At 47.4% G+C, this 12,639-nt stretch overlaps 1 protein-coding gene across 1 annotated transcript in view; it reads left to right on the top strand.

The window, feature by feature from the left end:
• Window positions 1–1,561: 1,561 nt before the first annotated feature.
• cemip (cell migration inducing hyaluronidase 1) overlaps window positions 1,562–12,639 on the top strand; it is a 58,463-nt gene continuing 47,385 nt past the window's right edge. Inside the window, exon 1 of the mRNA XM_067249470.1 lies at window positions 1,562–1,662. The gene's annotated coding sequence lies outside the window, so the exon portion shown is untranslated. The remainder of the gene's footprint in view (window positions 1,663–12,639) is intronic.

Here is a 12,639-nt window from a genome sequence, read left to right as displayed (position 1 = left end):
GTTAACATTTTACGCACGTTACGACCAATTACGCCTACAGTTTTCCTTTGTAATTTTAAACATGTGTCCCGTTCATTAGCTTCACTGTACTATAGTTGAGATTTGTTGCACCGTGCCTGGTATGCTATCGTAGATCAGGGTCACTTTTCTGTGTTCCTGGAAACAGACCGTTCCTCGACTCTGAATGACCACCGACATTTTAGAACTAAGCCTTTCTGATTCTTGGTTGTCTGCTGTTTTATGTCGTTTTGGATAAAAGCATCTGCTAAATTAATACATTAAATGCAAACGCTTTAATTCAGTTAACTGGGACATTTTTTAACGGAGGGCGTCAGTGACACTAAGAAGTAGAAATGTATGCAAGGCAACGCTTTGGCATGCGTGGCATTTCTTACACTTAATTAACTTGGAACGTGTCGCTGTGCCCCGGTTTAAGTAGCGGGCTTTAGTGGATAAACACGGCGGGGCCGCGGCCGCCTGCCAAACGCAAGACGGGGATAATTAACGGAGCAGTGCCGCTTTCCTGGGAAAGAGGAGGGTACCGCGCTCATGCATGGCACCTGGAGGTACAAAACAACATGCAGGCTATACGGAAACAAGCGGTATAGCGATAGACAGTTAATACTTTCTGTTTTCGGGGAAACTCAACGAACATAAAATGTTTCACTTCTTGGAAAACTGTATTACCGTCTGGAATGTGATGGGACAGAGCTGTTTACTTTCTGCGCTTCCCATCTGTCTGGTCAGCTCATACAATTTCACGGATCCGTTTCCATAAACGTAAACAGCGGCCCCTATGGATGCATTTAGGTAGTGATGTTAAGTGAGCAGTTCCGAGGAAAAAGACGGTCAATCATACAGGCCGTCAGCACAGCTGTGAGGAGTAGCTCGTTAAGCGCAGCTGGTAAAGCTGAAGTGACAAACGCGCGCAAAATCATCTCAAGGAAAAATACATAACAGATACATGCATATTTATCTCTTCCTATGTTAGATGTTGTAAAAAACAGAAGACAGTTCGGTGTCACATGTGTCACTTAAAAACGTTATCAGGAGTTGACTGTGCGTGCATATCATCAGTTCTGGTGTGTCGGTGTGTGCTTGTTTGTGGTGTGCAAAGGGGAAAGGGAAGCTATGGCAATGAACTAAGGAAATACTCGAATAGCCCCCGGCGGAATACTGTCCTGCTCCAGGATGCACTGTTCGTAGTTCATCCGTTTGTACCGGTTCTGCATTTTATAACCCAACACTCCAAGATGCTCCCGGTGCTCTGCCTTTGTAGCCTTAACATCTGTTCAGTGTAACCGTGGAATATTGCAACTCTGCCAGTTAAACATTTGAACCACAGTCTGGGTAATTGTATAATGTCTAACAGGCCTGATTATCAATGGAAGCATAGAGTTGAAATATGATTGGAATCCTAGACATAGATTACAATATTTTGGACCAATCATTGTACAGTGGGCGTGTTTACCCCTCAGCTGTTGTAAACAGTGTGGCAACGTTGACCGAGGCTCGCGCGGAGCGGACCAGAGATGGGTGTATAAATATCTGCGGCTGCTTGTCTCGCTGTTCCACAACTGACATATGAACGCATGGTCCTGTCACAGTCTCGCTGTGCTTCTTCTGTTCAAGCTCCGACCGTCTCTGAGGACACAACTACAGGTTGGTGGGTCTCAATGGACTTTTAAAACCTTTTGTGGATTTTGTGAAACACCGCGCCATCTCCGTTGCGTCGGCGCGCAATCTATTTCGAAAGCCGCAGGTGTGCAGGGAAGGAAGAAAACGTTATATTTGAATATATGCATGGAGTGTAGCGACCGAAGTGAGAGTGTCAGTGTGTTAGTGAGATGACACTAGTGTGCGTTCCAGCGGTTGGTAAGGTGCGCCTTTTGCGTCGATTCCTTCCAGCATACACTCTCCAATACTTATTCTGCAGTCATGCTGTGGTTAGATCGGCCAGTCTACATCTATACAACAAATATCAATAAATGTCTAGTTCAGCGAAGGAAGTTTACTTCTTGACGCACAAATGAATTGGAGGCTGCCCATCCTAATGTTCCAAGTAATGTCACGCCATGGCCATCGCGGAGCCGACCCTTAACTGACGCGCTCGGGTTATAAGTAGCTTCCTCGCATCTTCAACATCTCGGTCGAAAAGCCTACATTTCATTTATTTGCGCTGCATGCAGCCAACAGCGGTGTGCAGGCGCTCAGTGTCTGGCTGCAAGCACCGTCTCGCATCCGGTTCCCCCGCTCGCCTCCCGGGCTCACCACAGATCGTGGCACACGCAATCAACAGGTTGGTATATTTTTATCTATTCATTCATCCGTATTGTTCAACTAGATTTTGTCAATGTTCCATGTTGATTATCTGTAGATAGAACAGTAACATAACTGTAGGTTTAGCAACAATATGGTATGCGCGTTATTTAGGCTATAATTAAAACCCAAGGGCACAATGTGCGTGTTTTTTTTTTGGTTTTAGAAATGGACCGATCGCAAAGTTAACTGAACAGGACGTAGCCTATCTGTGACGTTATTGAGATGTGAAATAATGTCGGAGCTCGCGCTCCCAGGTCTGGTGTTGTGCCGTCAGCTCGCTCCCAGGTCTGGTGTTGTGCCGTCAGCTCGCTCCCAGGTCTGGTGTTGTGCCGTCAGGTCCACGGGAGCGTGGGCTCACTGACTCTGGACCATGATGATGATCACATGAAAAGGAGAAATAGAGAGAAGGAATGATGGAAAGATAAAGATATGAAAAAGGTGAGATGGAAATTGATAGATGGACATGGTTCCTTGATTCTGACCACCAAAATACAATTAAAAAACGATACACTTCTGACCTTACTCCTGTACTTTTTATTTACACTCCTAAATGAGCATCCGAGAGATGGAGAGATGGAGGGATGGATAGATGGTGACAGTGCAATGGCGAGATGGATCGATGGAGAGATGGAGAGAAGGCGAGATACAGAGGAAGAGAGATGGATGGTTGGGGAGAGCAAGAGATGGATAGTTTGGGCTAGGGCGAGAATGACAGATGGAGAGATGGAACGAGGAGGAGTGGTGTAATAAGCGAAAGAGAGCAGTGGGAGGAGATCATGTGATCATTTGTGTAAAAGCTGGGTTTTCCTCAGCTCCTCTGTCGGGCCTCACTGAGTGACAGGCGCAGATTGAAAGAGTTCTTATTATATTCATCAGTAGGGATCAGGGGACATCACAGGTCCCTAACGCCTCTCACACTGCCTTCAGCCAGCCCTGCCCTGCTCCAGCCTCAGCCCCAGCCCCAGCCTCAGCCCCAGCCTCAGCCCCAGCCTCAGCGACGAGAGGAGAGAATAGAGGGGTGGAGAGACAGAGGGTCCCTGGGGTATCAAAGGAGGACAGAATCAAACAAGGTGAGCTGGAACCATGTCCTTGGCTCTGTTTGACTTGCAGATGTCTCTAACTCTGACATACACCCGATGACCTGCAAGGCAGAGGGATGTGAGAATCTGTGTGTGTGTGTGTGAGTGACAGTAAGGGATGTGTGTGTGAGTTTTGCGAGATAAATAGTTCTGCCTTCATTCTAATAATTCCTGTGTGCAGCTGTTAGAATGTGTCTCCGTTGAGGCTTGACCTGGTCTGGACTGGTTTGGCCTAGTCTGGTCTGGCCTGGGTTGGCCTGGTCTGGCCTTGTTTGGCCTATCCCTCTGTGAGTCATGCTGTAGGAACTGAGATGACAAACAATATGTCTGGGCGTGCTTCTGTTCATAACACTGGGCAGCAGTGTTTGCACACACGCACACACACAAGCACACATGCACACACACACATGCACACACACACATGCACACACACACATGCACACATATACACACAGACACACACACACACACACTTACACGGGGAAGCTTTGGCAGAGTACTGCCACCGTGGAAGAGTGGGCTAGCTGCCAAAGGCCACAGTTTACTCCAGGAAACCATCAGCGCTCTAACCTAGATTCAGAGAGGAAAGATACACATTCTCCTCTTTCGCTCTCTCTCTCGCTCTCTCTCTCTTTCACGTTCTTTCCTTCTCTCTCTCTCTCTCTCTCTCTCTCTCTCTCTCTCTCTCTCTCTCTCTCTCTCTCTCTCTCTCTCTCTCTCTTTCACGTTCTTTCCTTCTCTCTCTCTCTTTCTCTCACGTTCTTTCCTTCTCTCTCTCTCTCTCTCTCTCTCCTTCTCTCTCTCCTTCTCTCTCTCTTTCACGTTCTTTCCTCTCTCTCTCTCTCTCTCTCTCTCTCTCTCTCTCTCTCTCTCTCTCTCTCTCTCTCTCTCTCTCTCTCTTTCTCTCTTTCTCTCACGTTCTTTCCTTCTCTCTCTCTCTCTCTCTCTCTCTCTCTCTCTCTCTCTCTCTCTCTCTCTCTCTCTCTCTCTCTCTCCTTCTCTCTCTCCTTCTCTCTCTCTTTCACGTTCTTTCCTTCTCTCTCTCTCTCTCTCTCTCTCTCACGTTCTTTCCTTCTCTCTCTCTCCCTCACCTCTTTTCTCTTTCTTCTCATGTGTCTAAACAAGCCTGAAGGCTGCATACTCGATTTCTGCTGCCTTTTTGGAAACTAATAGCTCTTGATATGGTGGAGGGTGCCGAGACAGTCTTCCGGCTCTTGCCTGTTCATCAACAGCCTAATGGTGTGTGAAATGTGTTGAGAGGCGCTGTGGCGAGGTCTGTGGCGAGGTCTGTTCTCCAGCTACAGCCAGGACAGACCTCAGATCGTCTCAGATCTCTGCTCTCCCTCTCTTCCTTGTGTATCCTGATTCTCTGCTCCTACATTTGTGTGGTGTAGATGTGTGTGTGTGTTTGTGTGTTAGCATGTGTTTGGGGTTGCCCTAAGGGTTTGACACGACAAGCCCAGGTCTTACCGGGTGGAAATTAACTAAGTAAGGTATGGTAAGAATGTATACATAAATTGGATTACATTCAAAGTTTTGTGGACATTTCCCATGACTAGAAAGCGTCTATGATTATCCTCTAATAACCATATTCCCCAGATAGCTGGCTGCCTTCATTATGAGTTTCCTGTTAACAGAGCTTGATGCAGATGAGCTGCTGGAAGGAGATTGTCTGGTCTGGTATGTAACAGCTCAGAGCCTCTGCCTGATTGGCCAAGAATGCATCATAACTAATCATTGTTTTTTTTCCAGTATCTGGCCAGACTTGTAGCTGTCAACTAAAATACTGCTATCAATAATTATTTTATTGAGCCTGCATTGCTCAGGGGTTATCTGAGAACGTACACACACACACACACACACACTCTAGTGCACTTGTACGTTTCTACTTTAACAGGATTTGTGTTTGGACCAGCTAGCTACTGTATATTATAATTGAGTGGTAGTAGTACACTGAAGATATTCTGTGTGTGTATGTATGAGAATATGTTTTTGTGTGTGAGAGAGAAGGTGTTTGTGTGAGAGAGAAGAGGTGTGTGTTTGTGCGTGTGAGAGAGAGGAGGTGTGTGTGTGAGAGAGAGAGAGGTGTGTGAGACGGTGTTTGTATATTTTGGGTGATGAATGAGGGGAAATGTAGAGTGGAGTTGCATGAAACCGCTATGCATATGGCGGAGTGCATTTGGAGGAGTATTGTGCATTGACTCTGTTGCCATTAATAATGCTGTGTTAAAGGAGTGAGCGAGAGGAAGGGAGAGACAGAATGACCAGAGAGAGAGAGAGAAGAGAGAGAGAAGAGAGAGTTACATGGAGAATGTGTTCATGTTTGCCCTCAAGTTAGTATGTGATGCATGTTTGCATCCTAAGTCAGCATCTACCACTAGGGGGTACAGGCTGGCCTGGCTGTGTTTTTCAGCTAGACAACTAATAGTATGTGTGTGTTTGTGTGTTTGTGTGTGTGTGTGTGTGTGTGTGTATGGGGGTGTTCGTGCGTGTATTGCAATGAGTGGGAGGGTATGATTGACAGTCTCATCTCCATGGAGCAGAATAATCCCAGTTGTGTCAGAGAGCTGTCAGAGGATGGGCCATTCTGGCTCCATAGACCACAGCTCTGGCCCATCCATCAGAGAGCGGAGAGGGAGGAGGAGGGGAGGGAGGGGGGAGAGGGGGGGGGGAGAGATTCCATCAGGTTCCTGCGATGTGTGAGTAGATGTGTATCCAAGTCTGTGTGTAGTCCTACTGGTCATTGCTGCTGTGTTTGTGTGTGAACACGTGGGTGCGTGTTTTTATGTATATTTGCATCTGCACGACACATGGTCCATGTTCTGAATAATTTAGTGTTGTGATATAATGTGTGTGTGTTTGTGGCTTAGTCCCATGCTTGCTGGTCATTTGTGGTTCTGTGTGTCTTCAGTCTCATCCCCCTGGCTTGCTGCTGGCTAGCTGGCCGGATGGCTGGCTGGCCGGATGGCTGGCTGTCTGGCTGTCTGTCTGGCTGGCCGGCTGGCTGTCTGGCCGGCTGTCTGGCTGGCCGGCCGGATGGCTGGCTGTCTGGTTGGCTGTCTGGCTGTCTGGCTGGCTGGCCGGCTGTCTGGTTGGCTGGCTGGCAGGATGGCTGGCTGTCTGGTTGCTGTTGCAGGCGGATGTATAAATGCATGAACAAGACTGGGCACCATTACTTAACAGCACCTGGCCCATTCCCCGTGTCCAGAATTAATGTAGACAAACAGGAAATGGTTAAAAGTCTTTATTGGTGAGCTGTGAGGTTGAGGTGGTTCAGCAACTGCTGCGGTTTGCATGGAATGTCACATCCACGATTTAAGACTCAGAAGATAACACAGATAGCACAGACACACTGCTCCTCGCTAGACACAATCCTAAGATAAGTCAGTTCTGCTGTGTGTGTGTGGAAGTGAAATTAGGGATCAATGTCATTGTTTGCGTCCCACTGGTGCTGTGTGTGTGTGTGTGTGTGTGAGAAAGCCCCAGCTTGAGCTCTTTTTTCTATGCTAGACGTCTCCATGCGTTTCATGTTTTCCCTCTAACCCAGTACCCAGAGGACTCAGAGAGTTGTGTGTGTGTGTAAAGTAGGACATCAGTGTTGGTGTGTGCATGCATATAGATGTACTGCATATAGTGTGTGAGGAGATAGAGGGAGATGAGATCTACAGGTGGGCAGGCAGGCAGGCAGTCAGGCAGGCAGACAAGCAGATCATGTTATTACAGTCTCTGTATTGTATAAGCATAACAATGGATACAGTAAAGCAGCCTCATATTCCATCTCCATGACAGTCATTTCAGCTCCTTACGGCAGATGAATGAGAGTGTCTCTCTACGGGTGGCTTTTGTATTAAATTCAAGCAACAATTGAGGGCTCCATCACAACAGGAAACTGAGTGGAGCTGCTGTCATTCACGCTCAGAGTGGAACGTGCTTTTGTAAATCTTCAAATGACACTTTCAAACGGGAGCCCTTATTTCTTGAATGTTTCCAGTTCTGCTGGTACTCAGTCAGAGATGCCGGTCTTTAGTGCCCTATTTATAGTGTGTGTGTACTGTATGTCGTGCTTTGAATGTGGGTGTAGTTGGTGTGTAGTGTGTGAGGGAGTGTACAGAATTACTTTATCTGTGTGTGTGTGTGTGTGTGTGTTCAAAGAAAATAGCCTGTTAATTAAATGCTGTTGTTGGGGGGGGTGCTTCTGTCTGGTGGAGCAGCCTGTCATTAACAAAGCTGACTTACATGAGTATGGTTTGGCAATAGGGTGTGTGTGTGTGTGTGTGTAAAGGAGGAGTTGTTTGTCAGAACCCGCCCCACACACTACATATTGACAGACAGACACACGCACATTGGCAGGATGAGAGATGGTCAACGAGAGAGAGAGACAGAGATTGATAATGTAATATTTAATGGGCCATAAAATGCTTTTAATCCCACTACAAATAACTTGTAATTTGTAGAAAAGTGTATGTCTCCACTGTGGAAGAGAAAGGACCTGCTGTTCTGGCATGTAATTGTATTTGTGAGTGTTTTTTGATGTGTGTGTGTGTGTGTTTTGACATGGCATTTGTTTTCCATTAGTGTGAAGGAGCATGGAGTTAAGGCCTGTTCTGGCATCGTATTGACTGTTACTATCTGAGTCCCCCTCGCTGAGCAGTAATCACACAGTGCCCAGGATGAATAGAAAACAAGCTCACTGCTGGCCCCCTGTGTGACTGTGTGTGTGTGACTGTGTGTGTGTGTCTGTACAAATGCATGGAAATGACAAGGATTTATCTTGAGGTGCTGCTTGCTGTGTTAATCCGATCTCTGGATTAAGTGTGTATATGTTTTTGTTTTGTAGGGTTGTGTATGTGTGAGAAAGACAGAGATATATTGGACTAGTATCTCTCTCTCTCTCTCTCTCTCTCTCTCTCTCTCTCTCTCTCTCTCTCTCTCTCTCTCTCTCACTCTCACTCACTCACTCACTCACTCACTCACTCACTCACACTCACTCACTCATCCTCTCTTAACCTTTTTCTCACTTCCACTTACTCACTCGTTGAAAAACGCAACTATAAAGACCCTGTTTTGATCACAGGCTTTCTATAATTATAATAAAACCCAGAGCCACAGGTTTGTTTTACTGTCCAAGGGACGACCAATAATTCACTTCAAAATCAAGTTATCCCTAACCCCTAACCTAACATTAAACCTTAATATAATTCCAACCGTAACACTAAACCACATTAAACCCACTAGAAATAGAACTTAAAGTTATGTGGGGCCCAAGAAATGTCCCCACAAGGTCATCATATTGTGATTATTGAATCTTCTGGTTCCCACAAAGTTCAACAAGACCACACACACACACACACACACACACACACACACACACACACACACACACACACACACACACACACACACACACACACACACACACACACACACACACACACACACCGACTCAGTGGTGCAGCACACAGGGGTTAAATCTCGTCTGAATGTGGAATAATGGCAGGATGAAAGAGTGAGATGTGCAGCAGTAGTATTTCAGACCATGTGTTTTTAATCCTGGCTAATATGAGGCATCTGCTGTTTGGACAGTATGGACAGCCAAGAACAGACCTGCTGATCTTTGGCACATCTATCAGCTGGCACCAACACGCGTGTGTGTGTGTGTGTGTGTGTGTGTGTGTGTGTGCGTGCGTGCATGTTTCTCTTTGACCTCAGGCAAATACATTATTTTGTTCTTCTGCTCTGTGAAGCATCAGGGATGTAGACAGTCTGTCCGACAGTAAATCAATCAATAAGCCTTACAGCTGAACAGTCACTAAGACAACCACCTGTCCAGCCAGCCAGTTGTTAAGCTGACCAGCCAGCCAGCCAGTCACAAAGCTGACCAGCCAGCCATTCAGTCACAAAGCCGACCAACCAACCAGCCAGCCAGTTGGTCATTCAGTCACAAAGCTGACCAGCCAACCAGTTGGCCATTCAGTCACGAAGCCTGCCAGCCAGCCATCCAGTTACCCAGCGCTCCAGGGATGGTACCCCTCCCCCTCTCTCCCCCTAGACAGGCTAAGACGCACTAACAGACAATCATCACAGCACCAGGAGTGCCTCTCCAATTAGAGGCAGCCTCATCCCTGGGGGTCAAGGACTCGGACAGGACGTGACGTCTGTGCAGCTCTGGGGACAAGCAGGAAGCATTCATCTATTTGCAAATCATTAACCGCATAATTGAATATTTCTCTTTGTAAGACAGAGAGACAGAGCTCCATTCATTATAATTTCCATTCCTGTCAGCCTTGATTTTTACCTGGGTGGGTGTTTGTTTCTCTGTGTGAGTGTGTGTGTTTCTCTGTGTCTGTGTGTGTGTGTGTGTGTGTGTGTGGGTTGGAGAGGAGATTGAAGGGGTGGGTGGGGGTGTGTGGGTGCCAATGTTCAATCAGCCAAATGAATGCTGGCTCAACAGACAAAGAGGTTTATCTCTCTTGTGATGTTCACTCGCTGTCTCTCCCACTTGCTGTCTCGGTGAAAAGCTGCTTTTGATTTGGGATTTACATGATACCAACCTTCACCTTAAACCCAGAGGAGCTGAGTGTATGAGCTGACTGGCTGAACTTATTGTGCACATCTTTGAATGTGGGGACTTGTTTTAGAGGAGTGTGCGATGGCAGGCACACCTGATTGAGGAAATGTGTATAGTGTGTAAATAGAGTGGGATGGGCTCCAGCGAGTGTGTGTGTGTGTGTGTGTGTGTGTGTTGTGAGTTAATAGCGAAGACAGGGAGAGAGACACAGAGAGAGACAGAGTGGATTAACTAGTGGGTAGAGGCAGGCTGAGCTGTTATATGTCCCCTCTTCAGATACAGATACATATACAGAGAGAGAGAGAGTGGGGAGAGAGGTAGAGAGAGAGAGGTGTAGAGAGAGGTGTAGAGAGAGGTGTAGAGAGAGGTGTAGAGAGAGGTGTAGAGAGAGAGGTAGAGAGAGGTAGAGAGAGGTAGAGAGAGGTAGAGAGAGGTAGAGAGAGGTAGAGAGAGGTAGAGAGAGGTAGAGAGAGGTAGAGAGAGGTAGAGAGAGGTAGAGAGAGGTAGAGAGAGGTAGAGAGGTGTAGAGAGAGAGGTGTAGAGAGAGAGGTGTAGAGAGAGAGGTGTAGAGAGAGAGGTGTAGAGAGAGAGGGTTAGAGAGAGAGAGGGGTAGAGAGAGGGAGGGGTAGAGAGAGAGAGAGGGGAAGGGAGGGAGGGGTAGAGAGAGAGAGAGGGGGTATTTTCCTGTTGAAGGGTATTAGTAGATTCATGGGTAGCAGAGCCAGATTAAATAGAAAATACTGGCTGGGGTTCGAGCTCATCTGAAGAGGAGATGAGTGAAAGGAGTGCATTCACACACACGTGCACGCACGCACACACACACACTTATGAGTTTACATTTACATTTAGCAGACGCTCTTATCCAGAGCGACTTACAGTAAGTACAGGGACATTCCCCCCGAGGCAACGTCATTTGGCACGGCCGGGAATCGAACTGGCAACCTTCACATTACTAGCCCGATTCCCTAACCGCTCAGCCACCGTTTACACTGCTGCGCAGTATTTGGTAGTGAATTGGTTGCTTTCGGAGGCGTCCCAGGTGGGAGCCAAGAGTCTGGTCAGACAGGAGGAGCCTGGAGCCTGGTCAGACAGGAGGAGCCTGGAGCCTGGTCAGACAGGAGGAGCCTGGAGCCTGGTCAGACAGGAGGAGCCTGGTCAGACAGGAGGAGCCTGGAGCCTGGTCAGACAGGAGGAGCCTGGAGCCTGGTCAGACAGGAGCTTGAAGACGGGCCCTTGGGCCAGAGGCAGGGGAGTCACTTATCTGAGTCTGAGAGAAGACAGAGAGGTAAAACATAAATAGAGAGAGAGAGAGAGGAAAAGAGAGAGAGAGGAGGTAATATAAGAGAGAGCTTTGCCTTGGTGCTCAGTGTTTTTCCAGCTCCTTTGGGATTGTCGACTGTCCTACTGGGAAGGGCTATCCATCTTTCCTTCTCTCCTTGTCTCCATATCTCCATCTTTCCTTCTCTCCTTGTCTCCATATCTCCTTGTCTCCATATCTCCTTGTCTCCATATCTCCTTTTCTCCTTATCTCCTCTCCTTATCTAATTTTCTCCATATCTCCTTCTCTCCATATACTATTCTCTCCATATCTCCTTTTCTCCACATCTCCTTTTCCTCTCCACATCTCCTTCCCTGCATCATCACTCCTGGAAAATACCACAATAGTTAACACATATCCAGTATGCGCTGTCCGTCCATGTGAGACACATCTTCTAATCGTCCACCATGACATCTCCATCCAACTATTCCTCCTGATCTCTGGGCCAGATGCTCTCCACGGGGCATGGAAATATGTGAAGAAGAAGAATCCACTCTAGGAATCAATGCTTTTCCCAGAGATCAAGGATAAACATTCCTCTAAAGTCTGACTTGGGGTCAGTTTTGTGTCCAGCCCCCAGGTTCAGATCCAGTGTTGGAAGTGGAGATGGGCCTGGGTCTGTCCAGGGTTAAATCATAGGGCCAGAGAGGTGTGTCAGGGAGGGGCAGCCTGTCTTCATCATACCAATGACATATGATGACTGTGTGGTTTTGAAAGTGTTCTGTTTACTGTCGCTGCTGTCATATTTGAAGCTGACATGAATACAGGGCTTTATTTGTTAGCGGTTGACCTCATCTCCAGCAGCATCCTGTATGTGTAGCTGTGAGCTCTCTCTGTCTTGGGAGCTACATTCTTAGCTGGTGCCAGAGTGTCAGTTACGCACAGGAATCCATCTCCTCGCCTTTCCTCACCTCTCCTCCCTTCTCCTCTCCTTTCCTCTCCTCCTCGCCTCACCTCTCCTCCCTTCTCCTCTCCTCCCTCCTCTCCTCTCCCCCTCGCCCCATCCTCTCCTCTCTCCTTTCCTGTCCTCCTCACCTATCCTCTCTTCTCCTCTCCTTTCTTTCCTTACCTCTCCACTCTCCTCTCTTCCTTTCTCTCCATTGTTTTCTCCAACTAGCAGTAATTCTATCTGGAGGTTGTTAGGTTCACGTTGCGGTCAACCAAATCTCTCTTCCAAATGATACATTCCTCCTCTCTGTGAGTGAGCTGTGACCTTTTCATGAGGGTTAGCGTTGTTGATTTTCCATTAGTGGGGACATGGAAGTTTCCTCTTATTGACTGGCGATGATCCTGGAACCAAGGTGCACCTAACGCTCGTTCTTTCTAGATCAAAGAACCTTGCTCTCTCTTTC

The sequence above is a fragment of the Osmerus mordax genome, chromosome 13, assembly GCF_038355195.1.
Source record: "Osmerus mordax isolate fOsmMor3 chromosome 13, fOsmMor3.pri, whole genome shotgun sequence".
NCBI lineage: Eukaryota > Metazoa > Chordata > Actinopteri > Osmeriformes > Osmeridae > Osmerus > Osmerus mordax.
This window is presented reverse-complemented; position numbering and strand designations above follow the sequence as displayed.